The sequence below is a fragment of the Oncorhynchus clarkii genome, chromosome 5, assembly GCF_045791955.1.
Source record: "Oncorhynchus clarkii lewisi isolate Uvic-CL-2024 chromosome 5, UVic_Ocla_1.0, whole genome shotgun sequence".
Classification (NCBI taxonomy): Eukaryota; Metazoa; Chordata; class Actinopteri; order Salmoniformes; family Salmonidae; genus Oncorhynchus; species Oncorhynchus clarkii.
This window is the reverse complement of record NC_092151.1, coordinates 38,271,399-38,291,786: the sequence shown is the minus strand read 5'-3', so window position 1 is coordinate 38,291,786 and position 20,388 is coordinate 38,271,399. Positions and strand designations below refer to the sequence as shown.

The 20,388-nt window shown below is 42.1% G+C and overlaps 1 protein-coding gene across 1 annotated transcript in view; it reads right to left on the bottom strand.

Annotated features, from left to right (window-relative positions):
* The window catches only part of LOC139408780 (regulatory factor X, 3 (influences HLA class II expression)), a 68,189-nt gene extending 49,656 nt beyond the window's left edge, over nt 1–18,533 (bottom strand). Inside the window, exon 1 of the mRNA XM_071153096.1 lies at nt 18,419–18,533. The gene's annotated coding sequence lies outside the window, so the exon portion shown is untranslated. The remainder of the gene's footprint in view (nt 1–18,418) is intronic.
* Between the last annotated feature and the right edge of the window lie 1,855 nt (nt 18,534–20,388).

Genomic DNA, 20,388 nt, shown 5'->3' with positions numbered 1-20,388 from the left:
AGGACTTTCAAACTGAAACCGCTCAGTTGAAGGAACATAGTCTATACTTTGATGGTGCAGCAGGGGTTTAAGAAAAGTGTTCCCCTTGTTTCTATAATGTATTAGCCTACCATTTGATAAAACCAAAGACAGAAAGACTTAAACAATCCTGAAGAGCTCTCAGCATCCATTGAAGATAAAAAAAATCCTGCATGATTCAAGACACTTATCGTTCCATCTGATATGGCCTTTTAATGTCGCTCACCAAATTGCATATGTTCTGCTGGTAGCGTGACAACATGGTCTAAAAAGCTCCAAAAGCCCAGGTACCTGATCACAGGGCAATGCTAGTAGGAAGGCAGCAGACGACAGAAACTAACATGACAGTGACAACCAGTGCCAGGTAGGCCTGGGACGGTCATGGAATTTTGGATGACTGTTATTGGGCAGCCAAATGTTTGAATAGCCTATTTGCACATGTTCTCCTCTCCTCTGCTGCTGACTGTATGTGATGCCATAGATATAGAATAAATAGAACGGGCATACTCATTCAAGGTCAATGATGGCATAATGGGTGGACTGGCCGCCATTGAGAGTGTACTCATAGGAGCAAAGCAGGAAGTAAAAAGAGGAAGTGTACCCATCAATATGTGCTGTGATTTGTTGATTCAACTCAACCGACATGACAAAAAATACATTCCATTGAATGAGCCACATCAGTTATTTGAATTAACATTCTACATTATTGCATCCCAATACGAGGCAGCCATTGAGAGTGTATCCATGAGTTCACCAGTCAAATACTGTAGATGCCGTAAAGGAGTCAATGGAACACAGATAGTTCCATTGACCAGATTGGCTCACATTCAACTGATCTGACAAAGTGGATATTCGTCAAATCCGTCATGATTGATGTATTGTAACAGGCGCACAATTTTTATATATTGAGATGTTTTCCACTGCATAACATGTAGAATTTCAACAAGTCTATTTTCAGGTTTAGAAGAAGTGACTGCTAAAAATGCCAAATGTATAAGCTGGTTAGCAACAGTGGTATAAGTGAGTCATTTTTAACTGTAATGCAGTTGATTAGTAATGATGACATGAACATGTGTTGGGGTTGACATCCATACAAGCATTAGACTCAGATTGTTACCTCAACATAGTGTGAAATACACATATAAACAATAGACTAAATGTAGCCTAATTTTGCTGGGGGGCAATGATGAGACTAAGGATCTTTCCCACACCGCCCTTTCCTCCGCGCGTTTCCATGGCAATTCCATTGTTTTGTTCGAGTTCGTTTGACCTCTGTACTGCATCTATTGCCAGGGTTAGAGGTTCCAAGCCTCTTCTATAGACCCAGTTGGTATTAGATAGAACGTCGCGACCCATCCCGCCTGTGGGGAAAACAACCTGTGGTTACCCACAATAGGCTACCCCATTACCTTTTTTAAATGCAGTACTTGTTGTCTGCTTGTTTTAGTCGATTACAAAATTACATTTAAGAAAAATATAACATGTCTAGAGATTAATTTTCAACATTGCCTGCTCCCTGGCGTTCTCACTACTTAGAAAAACGTAATATTGTAGGGCTTTCCTCATGCCCCTTGTCATGACGATGCTAGCAGCCACTTGAGCGCTAGCTCAACATTACACTTGCCAAGACTAACAACACAAACAAACGGACTATACAGCTCAGCTGCAAGTAGTGAGTGGAGTTACAAACGGACTGTACTAAACAAGCTATGTCTTACCTGTGATTTAATGTTTCCCACACACATATCTACAGTACGTGTAGACTCCTCGGACACCGCATCCCCCACACAGAACTCACAGGCTCTATTTTCCTACGTGGGAGCACTGCGAACCAGAGGTCATGATTTTTGACACGGTTACATGTACATTAACTAACACAGCAGCTTTTCGGCATGTTTTGTTATTTCTGTATAACAAAAAAAATGTATGACGAAGTTACCTCTTTTACAATGGGGGTCAATAGAAAATAATGTTGGTTTCCCCCAATTTGTTGGCGTGAATACCGACTGGGACCATCAACTATATTTCAATGTGTGCTGCTGCTGCAGGCATGCGGGCGTCACCTAGGCAACCGAAGACTCGTTTGCTACAACACTTTGCTTGAGCAACAAAGTTTATTCACATTGTTAAGAGTCCACGTCACCTCAAAAATGGATTCCACCGCACAAATGCCTGGCCATCCCGTCTTCAGTTCTTTTATAACCATCAGTTACGTGGTTATACGGTAAATTGTGCCAGTCTTTGTGCCAGGGAGATGCTGCTGACATGGCAGTCAAGTGATCCATTCAGAGGTTGTCATGCTTTCTCTTTTTAGTCTCTACAGGTACCATTTTTCTTCTGCTCCATGCACTCTGCAGTAGGAGAGGCCCTATCGGCCTCTACTACACCAAATCCACCTGCTCCCTGCAGCCTGCCCCTGATGATTAGGAGATGAGGAGAGGATTGACTTTCTGGATGTAAACAGGGCACCTACCTCACTCCTGCAGCAGCACCCCCCCCCCCCACCCCCCCCCCCCCCTTCAGCTTGCTCTCGCTCCCCTGTGGCCCACTTAAGCGCTGTGCTCAACTGAACAACTGCAAGCTCTACAAGCCCACGCAGGAACAAAGGCCAGAGAGGAGGGCAGCACTCGCCTTGCCTCTCCTTCACCCTCCCCCCGGGTCCTTCCTCCTCCCCATATGACTGACAGCTGGGGAAATAGGGGGAACAGGACTTATGACATCAGACGATCAGAACGAGATCTATAATGTTATCTCACCACATTACCACAGTCAATAATATGGGCAACTTTAATGGCATGATCAAAACAAAATATGTTTAAAGTCTAAAATGCTGTTAATGCCTGGGATATCCATTGTGAACATGAGACTGGTAGCAAGTGGATTGTCCTCAACCTAAAATGTACTGATGAATGTCCAGAAACAACATGCTTTAGAAAGGAGTTGTAACACTGTGAAAGAAACACAAGCCCAAATAAAGAGGCACGTCTCCTTTGTATTGATCTCATTTCCTTCCTGTCTCCATCATGTTAGACCTGTGGCCATGTTAGGCTGGCAGTGATAAAAACACTGTCTGAAGCTGCAGCATTAACCAATTTCCTTCACAACTATGGAACAGGGTTGAGGTTAGTGATAAAGTACACCTTGCAATGTAAAAACAGTGTACACAGGCTGCTGTGCGCGCAAATAGCACAGCAAAAACCCCAGTTGATGCTGCTAAGCCATGAAAATGGATGGATGAATAATCAAATGAATCAGCGGCTCTTTAAGTGATTGGAAATGGAACAGGATCCAGTGAACAGGTGGCATGGTTCTATTGTTGCCCACCCAACACCTGACTTCAGGTAAGTGGTAACTACCATTTCTGACATCCTGTCCTCTGTGGACAGAGGTGTGTATGCCATTATTGCCTTATAATAGGCTATAGGCCTAGACCAGGGATGGGCATCTTTGATGGGGGTGGGGGCCACAAAAAATCTGCAGTGGCTCGCGGGTCTACATACCCACATCCATACATGTGGCGCTAGCCTTTTACGGGCCCTAAGGAACATTTTTAATGTTACCGTTTTAATGCAGGTTTGCTGCAATTCTACACATTTTGCCATGATGTGGAGCGAATATTGCCAGTTCTTAATATGACATCTGAGTGAGAGTTTCTAACAAATCAATGGGGGCCCGGGTCAGTAATTCGACCATGCTTGCTACAAGTTAAGATAGCTGGCTGCTAGACTAACTTACCAATCAAATTTTTTTGGGATATGGTCTAATTTGAGTGACTGTCAGTGACCGACAAGATAAAAACTGCTGATGCACAACATTTAAAAATTGCACCTTGTATATTCTACTATTCTAACTCTCAAATGAGTCCTATATATATATATATATATATATATGACAGACATACAATCAGTCAAAAGTTTGGACAGACCTACTCATTCAAGGGATTTTCTTTATTTATACTATTTTCTACCTTGTAGAATAATAGTGAAGACTATGCAATACTATGAAACTATGAAATAACACATGGAATCATGTAGTAAACACAACAAAGTGTTAAATAGCAACAGGTGGCTATTTGAAGAATCTCAAATATTTGCTTAACACTTTTTTGGTTACTACATGATTCCATGTGTTATTTCATAGTTTTGATGTCTTCACTATTATTCTACAATGTAGAAAATAGAAAAAATAAAGATAAACCCTTGAATGAGTAGGTGTTCTAAAACCTTTGACCGGTAGTGTACACAAATATATTGGGGGGGGGGGGGATTTATCCATGGGCCTACAAAAGAGGGGCCACCAGTTATCCATCCCTGGCCTAGGCCCTATTTTTACAATGCAAAACAATAGTGTCAATAGACAGACCTTCAAATGCCCACGGTTGAGAACTGGAGTCCTCATATCACAGCAATAACTTACTTGAACTAAAATCAAGCTGTGCAAATAATCATTAAGCTAATTAATTTCAGTAAAATTCATTAGCTTATTTTCCAGATGTTGCCAGTCTGTTCCGTTCATTTGGGATTGAGGCCTGCTATGTGTCATGGTCCACACAAATTTAGTGGAATATGGAGTGACAGATTGAAATGACTTTATTGTGAGATGCTACCCATATAAACTTGCAGTAACCATGGAAATGGTCATATCTAGCCTAATTGCAAGCTTGGTGGGCCTATAGCCTACCTACATGTATACCAGTCATTTCTTGGCATGTTTGTCAGGGAAAGACTTAGGGTGGCTCAAAAACAATTAGCCTAGGTGGTCAGGAGTCCCACTAAGACTCACTGTGCACCTGTCCCCCCTTCCACCTCCCCCTCTCGACACACACCTGTTCCTCTCCCCTAGGTGGGAACAGAGGGCTGCGGCTGGCTGCAGAGAACACCCAGTGGACCTGACTGTAGAGAATGATGATGCAACACAGAGAACCATGTAGCTTTTCCTTCCTCACAACAACCCTGGAGCTTTTTCCTTCCTCATCCAAGAGGCCATAAGAGGGGTCCAAATCCATCTTTAGTCAGCCAAGAGGCCATAAGAGGGGTCCAAATCCATCTATAGTCAGCCAAGAGGCCATAAGAGCCACAAAACCACTAGGAGGAAACGGATCACATATAGAGATCCATGACTACACTTTCATTGACAATTTGCTTTAAAACAACGCAATAATTTATCATTAATGAAGTCAAAAAAGATATGTCTGTAAGGAGTAGCATGAGAGAAAAGCATAATTTAATCTGGGCAGGAGGCTTACACACCTGTCTTGACTGAGCAAACACCAAACCGGCATTCTGTTTAGGAAGCCTAGGATATTTCCATACTGCAGATTCGTAACTTTTCATGCAAACTGCAGAGGTTTAAGAGAGTAAAAAAGGGTGTCCAAAAGCCATTTTAATGATGTTTTAGTGGAGAGGCCGACTGGGATATGGCTCTGATAATAATTACAAGCCATCCAGCCTATTCCAGTAATAATAATAATCATTCACACTTTGAGAATCTGACTGTTGTGTCTTTCATTATTCCAGCGATTCCATACTGCGCTCCATTTTTATGGACGGACAGAAAATGTAGGCCTTACGAAATGACAGCTGGAAACCTCTGTTAGAAGATGTGTGTATAATATTCAAAAGTTTGTATTCCGTGCCATAAGTTGTCTGTAAAATACAGAAATCCAGGCTTTGACATTTGCAGATTTCCTCAGCTTGGTTGGATCAGGGAGTCCAAAATGCAGCTGAATCGGAGTGGTTCCACTTCCACTTTTTACTAGCCTATCAACTACCTACCCCACCACACCAGTAACAAATAAACAAACCTGTCATAGTCAGGTTCAGTTTGTTTCTTCATCTTCCAAACAGCAGTAAACTAATATTAGTCTAATGTTACATTGTCAATGAAAGGAATGTGATACATGTCCATGTAAAAGGACCCATGAGCACCAACATGTGAAGCTCATAAGAGGATATCAAATTGGGTGTCAAATGAATGCAGAGAGTCTATATTTTGGGGAAATAAAAGACATTGATACATTTTTATAAAATGTTCCTTCTTAAAAATGTATGGCTTTGATTTCTGGTCAAACGGATGGAAAAGGGTTCTTCCAAAACATCTACCTCAAAAAGTATTATTAAGGTAATACATCAAAACAATGATGTTGAAGTAAAAAACCCTGCCAACTAATATCAACACTTGTACTTCATTTTGGACAAATGATTGGCCTTCTGTAAGTTTACCAAAAGCACATATCTTTAAAGATATTTTCTAATTTCTCTCATGAGGAGGGAGGATAATACAAGTTCACAGAAGTAACAACGTAGATCTACCAATTACTTATAGGCCTAGTGTTTTTATTGATATACATTTTTGTTTATGAATTATTAAGTGATTAAAACTCAGATCAAATCATTTGCGACCGTGAAGTTTTGAAAAGCGTATTTGTTACTCAAATTACAACAACATGCAGATGCATATGCAGATGATACAGTCTTATACTCAGCTGGCCCCTCCCCGGATTTTGTGTTAAACGCTCTACAACAAAGCTTTCTTAATGTCCAACAAGCTTTCTCTGCCCTTAACCTTGTTCTGAACACCTCCCAAACAAAGGTCATGTGGTTTGGTAAGAAGAATGCCCCTCTCCACATTAGTGTGATTACTACCTCTGAGGGTTTAGAGCTCAAGATAGTCACCTCATACAAGTACTTGGGAGTATGGCTAGACGGTGCACTGTCTTTCTCTCAGCACAAATCAAAGCTGCAGGCTAAAGTTAAATCTAGACTTGGTTTCCTCTATCGTAATCACTCCTCTTTCATCCCAGCTGCCAAACTAACCCTGATTCAGATGACCATCCTACCCATGCTAGATTACGGAGACGTAATTTATAGATCAGCTGGTATGGGTGCTCTCAAGCGGCTAGATAATCTTTACCATTTCGGTCATCAGATATGCCACCAATGCTCCTTATAGGACACATCACTGCACTCTATACTCCTCTGTAAACTGGTCATCTCGGTATACCTGTCGCAAGACCCACTGGTTGATGCTCATTTATAAAACCGTCTTAGGCCTCACTCCCCCCTATCTAAGATATCTACTGCAGCCCTCATCCTCCACCCGTTCTGCCAGTCACATTCTGCTAAAGGTCCCCAAAGCACACACGTCCCTGGGACGCTCCTCTTTTCAGTTCGCTGCAGCTAGTGACTGGAACGAGCTGCAACAAACACTCAAACTGGACAGTTTAATCGCAATTTCTTCATTTAAAGACTCAATCATGGACACTCTTACTGACAGCTGTGGCTGCTTTGTATGATGTATTGTTGTCTCTACCTTCTTGCCCTTTGTACTGTTGTCTGTGCCCAATAATGTTTGTACCATGTTTTGTGGTGCTACCATATTGTTTTGCTACCGTGTTGTTGTCATGTTCTGTTGTTACCATGCTGTGTGGTTATGTGTTGCTGCCTTGCTATGTTGTTGTCTTAGGTCTCTCTTTATATAGTGTTGTCTCTCTTGTCGTGATGTGTGTTGTGTCATATATTTATATGTCATTTATTTTAAATGTTTAATCCCAGCCCCCATCCCCGCAGGAGGTCTTTTGCCTTTTGGTAAGCCGTCATTGTAAATAAAAATGTGTCCTTAACTGACTTGCCTAGTTAAAAACATTTTTTTAAAGACCATTAAAAGCCCAATGAATACTCGCCTTTGTGTAATGATTTAACTCCCACCGCTCGTGGGACATTTATTTTGAAGGCACGTATAAATAGCAACTGCACGAGGACAGACAGTGACTGACAGGCTGACACCCACACATCACAGTTACAAATACTAGCTAGCTAGAAATTGCGCAAAAATATGTTTTTTTTTTTAAAGATTTCAAGAAAAGGAAATTAGACAATGAATGTAGGGTGTAAGCAGTGTGCTTAGTGTGCAAAGAGAGCATCGCTGTCTTGAAAGACTAAAACTTGTCCCGACACTTCCAGACGAAGCATGCAGAGAGATATAGGAATATGTCTTCTGAGCAGAGGGCAAGTGCATCGAAAGAGTTGCACAAAACTGCATTCAGCAAGCGACGGAATTGCGAGAGCTAGCTATGTACTGTCCCACAAAATTGCTAAACATAGCAAGCCATTTGCTGAGGGCAATTCATTGAAGAATGTCTATTTGACTCTGCAGCAATTCTTTGCCCCGACAAGAAAGAGCTGTTTGTTCGTCTTGACAGGGAAATATTTTCAGTGACACAGCATGTCGAGGACATCGCAGAGAATATGGAACAACAGTTGAAAGACAAGGTAAAGGATTTCACCCATTTCTCCTTGGCCCTGGATGAGCGCAGTGATGCATGTGACACGGCGCAGTTGTTGATATTCTTATGAGGCATAACCCCAGACTTTTACATTACAGAGGAGCTTGCTTCAGTGCAGTCAATGAAGAGCACAGACACGGGGAAATGTTTATTGGAGGAGGTTAATAAATGTGTGGCAAAGCTGGGACTGAGTTTTTAAAAAGGTATCCAGTGTGACCACTGATGGGTGCCCAAACTTGACAGGAAAAAGTGTTGGCCTTTTGAAAAGGATACCAGATCAGGTAGCTGAGCTGAACCCAGATCAGAAAATTATTTTCCTGCATTGCATTTATTCATCAGGAGTTGCTCAGTAAATGTGTTCTGAAAATGAGCCATGTTGTGGACACAGTCACTAAAGTGGTAAACTTCATAAAGAGCAAAATCTTTTACCACAGGCAGTTTGTATCACTGTTGGAAGAGACAAAGTCAGGCCATGCAGATCTCCCCTACCTCACAAACGTGAGATGGCTGAGTTTGGGGAAGGTGCTTAAAAGGGTGTGGGACCTGAAGTCAGAGATTGCTGAGTTTTTGCAAATTAAAAGAAAATAAGTGGATTTCCCTAAACTGCAAGACAAAGAATGGTTGGCTGACTTTGCCTTCACCATGTACATCATGGCCTCATGAATGAACTGAATTCCAAACTACAAGGGAAGGGCCTTTTTGCACATCAGATGCACAGCCTTATCAAAGCCTTCAAGGAAACATTACTCCTCCTGACCCGCCAAGTAGAAGCCAACAATCTCACCCACCTTCCGACACCACTAGAGACGTATATATCGCTGCTGCGCGCTTTGAACTAGGGATGCATGATATATCGGTGAGCATATCGGAATCGGACAATATTAGCTAAAAATGCCAACATCGGCAGAGGCCCGATGATTAGTTTAACGCCAATGTGCAAAACCGATGTCAAAGCTGACGTGCACACCTATAACATAAGTAGATGACGTGCATACCTATAACATAAGTAGATGACGTGCATACCTATAACATAAGTAGATGACGTGCATACCTATAACATAAGTAGATGACGTGCATACCTATAACATAAGTAGATGACGTGCATACCTATAACATAAGTAGATTACGTAATGACGCCACAAAAATACAGCGCTACACGGAACAAAAGCAGAAAAATACTAAGCGCACACTTCCAACAACTAAACAAGCTCAAGTCGAGCAGTCATTTGAAAGAGTAATAACATTTCAGCAAAATTTATTAAGCAAGATAATGGCATTCATTGCCCTTGACAATCAACCGTCCTCTGATGTTGGCTTTCGCCGACTGTACCGCGGCTTGACCACATTATTTTTCAGATGTTGCCCTACCGGAGTTTCACAGTGTTGTTGAAACGTACATCAATGAGCTACTTGCTATGGCCGTCACTGCTATTAGCTTCACAACTGACATTTGGACCAGCGATGTCAGACTCATGAGCAAGCCGAGTCTGACAGCAAAGTGGGTCAACGAGGATTTCGTACTGAGGAAAGCCATATTGCATGCTCAAGAATGAGCTGGTTCTCATACTGTCATGGATTGAAATGCCTGCTCAACAAAATTGCAGACACAGACCGTGGTGTTAAAACGTTCAAAAGTCCTCGAAGCTGTGAACAAGCGATTCGGTGGCATTCTCTCTGAGCCTCTTTACTGTGTCGCCACCATGCTCGATGCTAGGTACAAGGACCACTACGTCGATGCAGACAAGAAACAGGGTTTATGTGAGATGTTCCATACACAGCTGGACAAGATGGAAACGGACACAGTGACAGTGCGCACCGAGGAAGAGAGGTCACGGACAGACAGAGCTGAAACTTCACTGCTTGACATGTATGATGAAATCCTGGTTGAGAATATAACAACTGAACAAATGAACAACGAAACAGCACAGCAAGTAAGGTGAAAGAAATAGGTTTTGATTATGTTTTACTGGTAATGGGGACATACGTAAATGCGTGTGTGGTGTGGTGTGTGACCTTTATTTAACCAGGTAGGCTAGTTTACAACTGCGACCTGGCCAAGATAAAGCAAAGCAGTGCGACACAAACAACACAGAGTTACACAGAATAAACAAACATACAGTTAATAACACAATAGAGAAAAAGTATATATACAGTGTGTGCAAATGAGGTAAGATAAGGGAGGTAGGCAATAAATAGACCATAGTGGCGAAATAATTACAATTTAGCAATTAAACACTGGAGTGATAGATGTGCAAAAGGTGAAAGTGCAAGTAGAGATACTGGGGTGCAAAGGAGCAAAAAAATAACAGCATGGGGATGAGGAAGTTGGATGGGCTCTTTACAGATGGGCTATGTACAGGTGCAGTGATCTGTGAGCTGCTCTGACAGCTGGTGCTTAAAGCTAGTGAGGGAGATATGGGTCTACACCTTCAGTGATTTTTGCAATTCGTTCCAGTCATTGGCAGCAGAGAACTGGAAGGAAAGGCGGCTGAACGAGGAATTGTCTTTGGGGGTGACTAGGGAAATATACCTGCTAGAGCACGTGCTACGGGTGGGTGCTGCTATGGTGACCAGTGAGCTGAGAGAAGGTGGGGCTTTACGTAGCAAAGACTTATAGATGACCTGGAGCCAGTGGGTTTGGCGTCGAATATGAAGCGAGGGCCAGCCAACGAGAGCATACAGGTCGCAGTGGTGGGTAGTATATGGGGCTTTGGTGACAAAATGGATGGCACTGTGATAGACTGCATACAATTTGCTGAGTAGAGTGTTGTAGGCTATTTTGTAAATTACATCGCCGAAGTCAAGAATGGGCAGGATAGTCAGTTTTACGAGGCTGTTTGGCAGCATGAGTGAAGAATGCTTTGCTGCGAAATAGGAAGCCGATTCTATATTTAATTTTGGATTGGAGATGCTTAATGCGAGTCTGAAAGGAGAGTTTACAGTCCAACCAGACACCTAGGTATTTGTAGTTGTCCACATATTCTAAGTCAGAACCGTACAGAGTAGTGATACTAGATGAGCAGGCAGGTGTGGGCAGCGATCGGTTTTAGAGCATTCATTTAGTTGTACTTGCATGTAAGATTGGAGAACTATTCAAAACAATCACAATGTCACTGACAAGGTTCTATGCATCTCTCGATGAACAAAACTTTCCAAAGATTAGGAGTCATGCTCAGAAGATGTTTGGGTCAACCTATGAATGTGAACAGACATTTTCAGTGATGAAATATAACGAGTCAAGGCACAGATCATCTCTTACTGATTCTCACCTCCGACGCATAGCGACGTCAGAAACTATAACTGATTTCACTGCTCTAGTCAATGCCCATCAGAGACTTCACTCCTCACACTGATTGAGTAGTTTAAATGTAAATGTTGAGCTCTCTGTGTTTTTGTGCATAACCATTAACAAGAGTTCTGTCCGTGGTGCTGAATGCACAGTGTACTTTTGCTCTGTGTAGTTCATTGCATGTTAAATAATGAAAATACCTACCAAAAGGAGAACATTGTGGTTTATTTCTGTGCATGTTAAAAAAATTCAATAAGTAGGATATACAGTAGATATATGTCAGCACAGTCATACACATGTATAATCCTGTAATATGATTCTGGCCCACGATGGCAAAAATATATTCTAATGTGGCCCTCCATGGAAAATAATTGCCCAGGCTAGACCCTTGAGACATTAACATAATCTACATAACACAAGATTGTACATGGTCATGTGTAGTGGCCTTTCAGTGGAGACCTTCCTGCTTTTGCACATGGGTGAGTGTCCAGCTGTAGACTGGTGGTGAGAGTTTACAGTCTAACCAGACACCTAGGTATTTGTCCACATATTCTAAGTCAGAACCGTACAGAGTAGTGATACTAGATGAGCGGGCAGGTGTGGGCAGCGATCGGTTTCCCCCCCAAGACACTAACCTCATCTACATAGCTCATGTACAAAGCAGTACAAGTTTACTGAGTGACTGATTCAAAACAGTAATATAAAAATATAAAACCCAAGATGCAATGTGTTGGTACATGTTTCATAAGCTGAAATAAAAGATCCCAGAAATGTTCCATATGCACAAAAAGTTTATTTCTCTCAAATTTGGTTTACATCCCTGTTAGTGAGCATTCCCTCCTTTGCCAAGATAATCCATCCACCTGACAGGTGTGCCATATCAAGAAGCTGATTAAACAGCATAATCATTACACAGGTGCACCTTGTGCTGGGGACAATAAAAGGCCACTAAAATGTGCAGTTGTCACAACAATGCAACAGATGTCTTAAGTTGAGGGTGCGGGCAATTGTCATGCTGACTGCAGGAATGTCCACCAGAGCTGTTGCCAGAGAATTGAATGTTCATTTATCTACCATAAGCTGCTTCCAACACCATTTAGGAGAATTTAGCAGTCCAACCAGTCTCCCAACTGCAGACGACATGCAACCACGCCAGCACAGGACCGCCACATCCGGCTTCTTCACCTGCGGGATCGTCTGAGACCAGCCACCCTAAGAACTGATGAAACTGAGGAGTATCTCTGTCTGTAATAAAGCCCTTTTGTGGGGAAAAAACGAATTGATTGGCAAGGCCCACACATGGCTGAACCCCTGCCCAGTCATGTGAAATTCATAGATTAGGGCCTATTGCATTTATTTCAACTGACTGATTTCCTTATGTGAACTGTAACTCACGTTGCATTTACATATTTGTACAGTATAAGTACAAATAACCAGACAAATACATTTGCAGACCTTTTAGATATGTATTTACTACCACATGAAGAAAATAGTGCAACGTAAAAACTTTTTTAAAACAAAGTAAAACACCAGTAACACATGAATGAGGAAATAAGTATAAAAAAACGTGCAAAAAATAAAAAGTAAATTACCCACCACCCTAATGTATGAATAATATATATTTTTTAAAGCACAATCGTTTTTGGAGTGAGACAAACAAGAGACGTTGATTAGCAGGAATAGACACCATCCCTGGTACCACGACGTCGTAGACAGCCTTTGCTGGACACTGCTGCGGTTTCTGGAACTCCTGCTGCAGGCATCCACGCGCTGCATAATGTCAGTGTCCAAAGGATCCCAGGCGGTCTTCCTCTTCCGGTCATTGGAGCTGGCCCGGGGAGATGGGATGGAGGTTGATGGAGTTGCAGGGCAGAGAGCACGGGTCTTTGCTAGCCGGGGAGATGATGAATCAAGGGGCGATAAACCACCTGTAGATGGGGCCCCTCAGGGCTCAGCTCCATCTCCGGACTGTCCAAAACACCACAAAAGCAGATGGTGAATACAATGCAAGCAATCTTAAACCATCTCCATGGACTCCTTTGAGTTAAAATGTTTACCCAAAAGAAATTATTTCATAAACATCTCAATCTAATTAACACACACACACACACACACCACTCTGTAGGTTTTCTGGTGTTTGAACTAGCCCTGTCAGTCAGTATGATAACACAGCCACTGAACATTTCCCACACTCACAATTTTGCCCATTCAGAAAAGAGCGGATTTCACATGTTCTAACAAGGTCTGCTAAACATAAGATCACAAACACACACACTGACTGCACAAAAGGACTGGGCTGCGTGACGAGTACATACCGTATCTGACATATTGGTGTCTGTCTGATGATGCTTCACGTGAACACGAAGCCAATCTAGTTGTCTGACAATCGGTAGGACAGACACCAGTGGCAGACACCCACTACTCATCTCCTTCACCTTTTTCAGATTGCGAACATACCGGTCCCGAATCTTTCTCCATGTTTCTTTGATATCAGTACCGGTGTTCAAATTCCGTGATATCTCCCTCCAGCTGTTGTCTTTTGCTTGCTTGTCCGAATACAACCGCATCAAAGGGTTGTAAACGTTCTCGTATTGTCTCACTAGCTCGCACAGACGCTCCTCCAAACTAAACATAGAAATAATTGCGCTTAGCAAATCTCGAAATAAAAAGCACAAAAAAAGGAAGGTTTCAAATAGTAGAACGAAGCAGCAGAACATCGATCTCTTCTGTGTTTATACCAGAAGGGATACTGGAAAGTATGTTGACACAAAGGGTTGCGACTTCCATTGCAAAACTCACTCAATACTGCCCCTCAGTCTTTGCAAGGAATGATAAGTCGGGTCTCGATTTCCAGGTAGGAAAAAAATGGGTTAAATGACGGAGCTGCCCCTTTGTGACAAAAGAACGACATTGCAACACTGCGCTCCGTCGGCCATTTGTGTATTATATGTAGACCCCTCAATGTTACCTACCCATGAGTCCCCTCTCTCTCTATTTACTCTAACCAGCATCCCCACCCACTGAGCACCGACCGACACAGGACGTCCATGGATGTTGAAAAGTAGTTGAAGTTTGGTCAGCCCGCCGTGGCCTTGATTTCACTGTCCACGGGCGTTTTTGGTCCGGTCTGGACCATGACTGGTTCTGATTTGGTCTGGTCACCAATCATAGACATCTATGTTTCACAAGTTTAACAGCACAGTACAGTACAGAAAAGTAGAGTATAGTTCAGTACAGCAGAGTTTAGTACAGTAGACCACACTAAAGAAGAGTACAGTATAATGTACTGAACTATACTCTACTCTGATGTGCTGTAGTACTCTACTGTGCTCTATTGTACTGTGATATCCAAACTTGTGAAACAGACAGCTATGATGTTTCAGATTTGGTCCGGTCCAGACCAACCAAATGTGGTCTTGTTTCGGATGGAGCTCATTAAAATAATAGTCAGTGTGTAGAATAACACCCATGAGGTATATGCAAAGGAGGATGTTGCATATTTCTACCTTTGTGTACGTATTCAGGTTACATCACCATGAAGAGAATGACATTCATATCCATAATTATTCATTTCTGTGTAGTACAGATCAGGGACCCACAATGTAATTCGGTTACTGGGTGTAAATACACTTCACTTACTGTAGTTCAATAACCAAAAGAGATTTATTCAAACTCAAATGGCTCCATTTTTTAAAGCTGGCTTTAAGAACCCACTAGTGTCAAACACACGTTAGTTTGCAATTTCGTGATTTTAAAAATGAGCGCACTGGCATTTTACAGCCCTAATGCCAGGTTTGGCAATTTACCTGTCTAACATCAGCTCACATGGCCCCCGACTGGCGCAGCAGTCTAAGGAACTGCAACACTTCAGATGCTGGTTCGAGCCCAGGATTTCAACCTCTCCATGGCCCAGTCTGTGATACCTACATATTTCAAGCAGTCTACCATAGTCCCTGTGCCCAAGAACGCCAAGGTAACCTGTCTAAAATACTATCATCCTGCAGCACTCACATCTGTATCCATGAAATGCTTTGAAAGGCTGGTCATGGCTCACATCAACACTATCATCCCAGACACCTTGGACCCACTCCAATTCCCATACCGCTCCAACAGATACACAGATGATGCATTTTCTATTGCACTCCACACTGCCCTTTCCCACCTGGACAAAAGGAACACCTACGTGAGAATGCCGTTGATTGATTACAGCTTAGCATTCAATACCATAGTGAAGTCGAAGCTCATCCCTAAGCTAATGTCCCTGGGACTGAACACCTCCCTCTGCAACTGGATCCTGGACTTCCTGACGGACCGCCTGCAGGTGGTGAGGGTAGGCAACAACACATCCATCATGCTGACCCACAGCATGGGGGCTCCTGAGGGCCCATGCCAAATGCCCTCAGATACTAAAAAAGTTATACAGCCGCACCATCAAGAGCATCTTGACTGGCTGCATCACCTCTTGCTTTGGCAACAGCTTGACATCCGACAAAAGGATGTTTGCAAGGTGCTACAGAGGGTAGTGTGTTTGGCCCAGTACATCACTGGAGCCATGCTCCCTGCCATCCAGGACCTATATACCAGGCGGTGTCTGAGGTAGCCGCAAAAAATGGTCAAAGACTCCAGCCACCCAAACCACAGTGTTCTCTGCTACAGCACAGCAAGCTTTACCAATGCACCCAAGTCTGGAACCAACAGGACCTTGAAACAGCGTCCACCCCCAATCCATAAGACTTCCAAACAATACTACTAAAAAGCTAATCAAATGGCGACCCGGACTACCTGCATTGACTCTTTTTTGCACTAACTCTCTTGCACCGACTACGCACACACTGGACTGTACACACGCTGGGCTGTACAGTACTTACATCCCAACACACACACACTACATATGTCCACACACACACACACACAACATGCACACTGATGCCCCACACTCACAAACTTTCACACTCACCACATACGCTGCTGCTACTGTCTACTATCTATCCTGTTGTGTAGTCACTTTACCGCTACCTCAAATACGTCGTACACCTCCCCGCACAGTGACTCGGTACTGGTACTCCCTGTATATAGCCATGTTATTTTCTACTCCCTATATATAGCAAGGTTGACTGCAACACTCCAAACATAGGCTATTGAGCAAACACTGGATTGTTTTAATTTTTACTGTGTCTATTACTTGTTACTGTAGCCTATGCTATTTAATAAACTGCAGTTTCAATCCACAATGGACCAGGATATGAATATTCCATGCACCCAGCTGAACTGGAGTTTATCACAATGCAAATGTCAATAACCTACATAACTTGAGACAAATGCCTGCAGTATTAAGCCATGGAACGTGTTGCGTTTATTGACGAGTGAGTGGTCAAACCCTTGTCACACCCACAACTTGTTTATTCATCAAAACCCAGTCCTTTCGCACCATGACCAGCTATTGCACTCATAATTCCACCTGTGAAAATAGCTAAAATATGTCTGACACACCACAGGACCTATAGGTCTACCACCAGTGCTTAGAGTTGCCATTGAGTTAGGGTCGTTAAATACAGCCCAAGGTGTCATGTCATAACGGACACCCAATTATTTTTGGTTGCATAAAAAAAGATGATTGTGTAAATTGTCCAAAGTAGTCGTTTGATTTGTTAAACTTTGAAATGGTTTTTGATGGCATACATTTTAAAGTAAAAGATGGAAGTCTCGGCTTAATTCAGTTACCATGGTCATGGAATTGCCCTATGACAGCCAGATGACTGCTGCATTTATTATGTGCTGTCTTTAAGATGACAGTCTATACTTCACTCTTCTACCTGCTCAAACGTACATATCTCTCTGAGACACACATGCAACTGTAGCTAAATGTCAACGTGACAGCTATTATTGCTTTTACTTTTTGTATCAGCTTCAAAAATGTTAGCTAGCTAATGCACTGTGCCATAGGCATTTCAAACTGGCCACCTAGCTAGCTGTAGCTAGATGGGATATAATTTATGAAACTAGCTGGTTAAAAGGGTAAAGGTTTGTGATAAGAGACCTGAGATCAATACAAATTGAAGGTTTAGCTAAAGTAGCTAGCGTGGCTATCCGCTCTCGCTAACAGCGTTAGCTAGCTGACGAAGCCTTTGTGGCACCTGCTTCGCAAAGCTAACGTTAGCTACAAAGGAAACTAGCTGGCTAGCCAAGACAAAAGGGAGAAGCTACTGCTAACCTCAATTAGCAATTGCTGAATGAAGGTGGTACCAGTTCGAATTTATTCAAAATGCCAAAGCAAGTAGTTATATCTTGTATAATATTATTGAAAATGTTTCGTATCTTGACAGCCACCAACATCACACCAGGAAGTTAGCGGTCATTGAACGAGACACATAAATCAGACACCTGCTCTGTAACGTTAGCTAACGTTAGTTGCGTTGCTAACTTAGCCAACACACGCTATCTACGGTGGCTATCGCGCTAGCTATCTAGCGTTAGCTGTCATTGGACAGCCGACGAACAGCACAGCAAACTCGGGTAGAATAGCTAACTAACAGAAACATCTTTTTTTGACGTACTGTTAACAGCCTGGTTCATTAGGTAGCCAGTTTACTTTCGCAGATAACGTTAAGCACATTGCTTTCTTCTAACAACGTTAACAAGTACAGGAAGGAAATACAATTTAACATCAGATCAGCTAACTATCGTTAACCATGTAGCTAATAAAGGAGGGCAGACATTAACTTGCTCATGACAAAACTAGCAAGCTAGACATTTAATACATAAAGTAAAATGCTTTGGCGAATAATCGAGAAAACAGATGCTGTTAGAAATAGTAAGTATATTCAAACCTGGGCTGAGGACTGGTTGATGAGGATGAAGTGAGGATGGTGGAGGTGGCAATGATGGAACGAAAGGTTGTTGTTGTTGGTGGGTTACAGTCGCCAGGACTACGGTGACTATGGCGCTGCCTCACTGGGCAACAGTTGCTATAAAACTCACCGGGCGCAACCTAACAGAATATTCTGTAGGAGGAGCTGCGATGAGGGAGCGTTGGAGGGATGCATATTAAGGTTTATTTGATAAATGGATGTATGTGCTCCTGATAAGAAGAAAACAATTATTATAAAAGAAAAACTGCTTGGTATATTAAAATGAATTAACATCAATATAACGTTAGTGAATCTTTCATCTTTCATTTACTCAGAACATCATCACATTAGGGTGGATTGATCACAATATTCTTGGTTCAATAAGTCTTCAAATGTATGAAAAATGGCAATAGAAATATCACAGAATGTTTCATTATGCGCACAATACAACATGGCAAACAACATTAATAATCGCGTTAGTTCATTGAATCAGGTTATTTCCCAAGGCGGGACTACCATGCACCAATAGGTGATAAAGAGTGGTTGAGATAACAAAGAAAGGAGGCAACCATCCATCCATCCCTTTCTCTCTCTCTCACACACATACACAGACACAGACAACACAAACCATATAAACACAGAGATATTAGTGAATATGTAATTTTTAAGCCAATTTAAACTTGAAGCTACAGCCAGATCATGTAAAATCTTGTGTTTTAGTGAAAGGCTATACATAATTTCATTAGCCTAACAGTTCACAGATACGGATAGTGAACCTATTAGACATTACTATAAGGGACTTTTTGGAGTTTATTTCTAAATATGGTCCATCGATGCCATTCGAATGTTTCAGTTTAACCTTTAAAAGGTACAAATAATTGCTTTATTCCATCCAATCAATAATGGGCATTTTCAGAGCCAGTTAGGAAAAAAGTAAACTAAGGTTACTTCTGTAATACACATTACTTTGTCATTAATTACATGTAATTTACACTCTAGATATTTTCTATTGTTTAGGTCCAAATTAACAGTCAGTGTTTCATAATCATCTACCTACGCCACTAAATATAATAAATTACAAGCTTTTTTCCCCTTCTTACACAATGATGTACAATAGTACAGACATGCCTTCGTACAGCCACCTCAATTTTCTCTAGGCTCAGTCATTAAAACATTTAATTAATCTGACAAGCAGAAAAACACACACAATTCAGGTTAGATTCCTCTAATATATTTCGCACAAAAGAACTTTGATTTATCCAAGAACATTAATTACACTGAACAAAAATATAAACGCAACATGCAACCATTTCAAAGATTTTACTGAGTTACAGTTCATATAAGGAAATCAGTCAATTTGAAATAAATAAATTAGGCCCTAATCTACAGTATGGATTTCACATGACTGAGAATACAGATATGCATCTGTTGGTCACAGATACCTTTAAACAAAAAAAAAAAGGTAGAGCATGGATCCTAAAACCATTCAGTATCTGGTGTGACCACCATTTGCCTCGCATAGAGTTGATCAGGTTGTTGATTGTGACCTGTGGAAGGTTGTCCCACTCCTCTTCAATGGCTGTGCGAAGTTGCTGGATATTCCCGGGAACTGGAACACACTGTCGTACACGTTGATTCACGTTGATTCATTTTCAGCTTACAGGAATTGTGTACAGATGCTTGCGACCCTTGCCACCTGCCGGGTAGAGTTGAAACTGGGATTCATCCGTAAAGAGCACACTTCTACAGCATGCCAGTGGCCATTGAAGGTGAGCATTTGTCCACTGGTGAGGATGACGAGCACGCAGATGGGCTTCCCTGAGACGGTTTCTGACAGTTTGTGCAGGAATTCTTTGGTTGTGCAAACCCAGTTTCATCAGCTCTCCGGGTGGTTGGTCTCAGACGATCCCGCACGTGAAGAAGCCGGATGTGGAGGTCCTGGGCCGGAG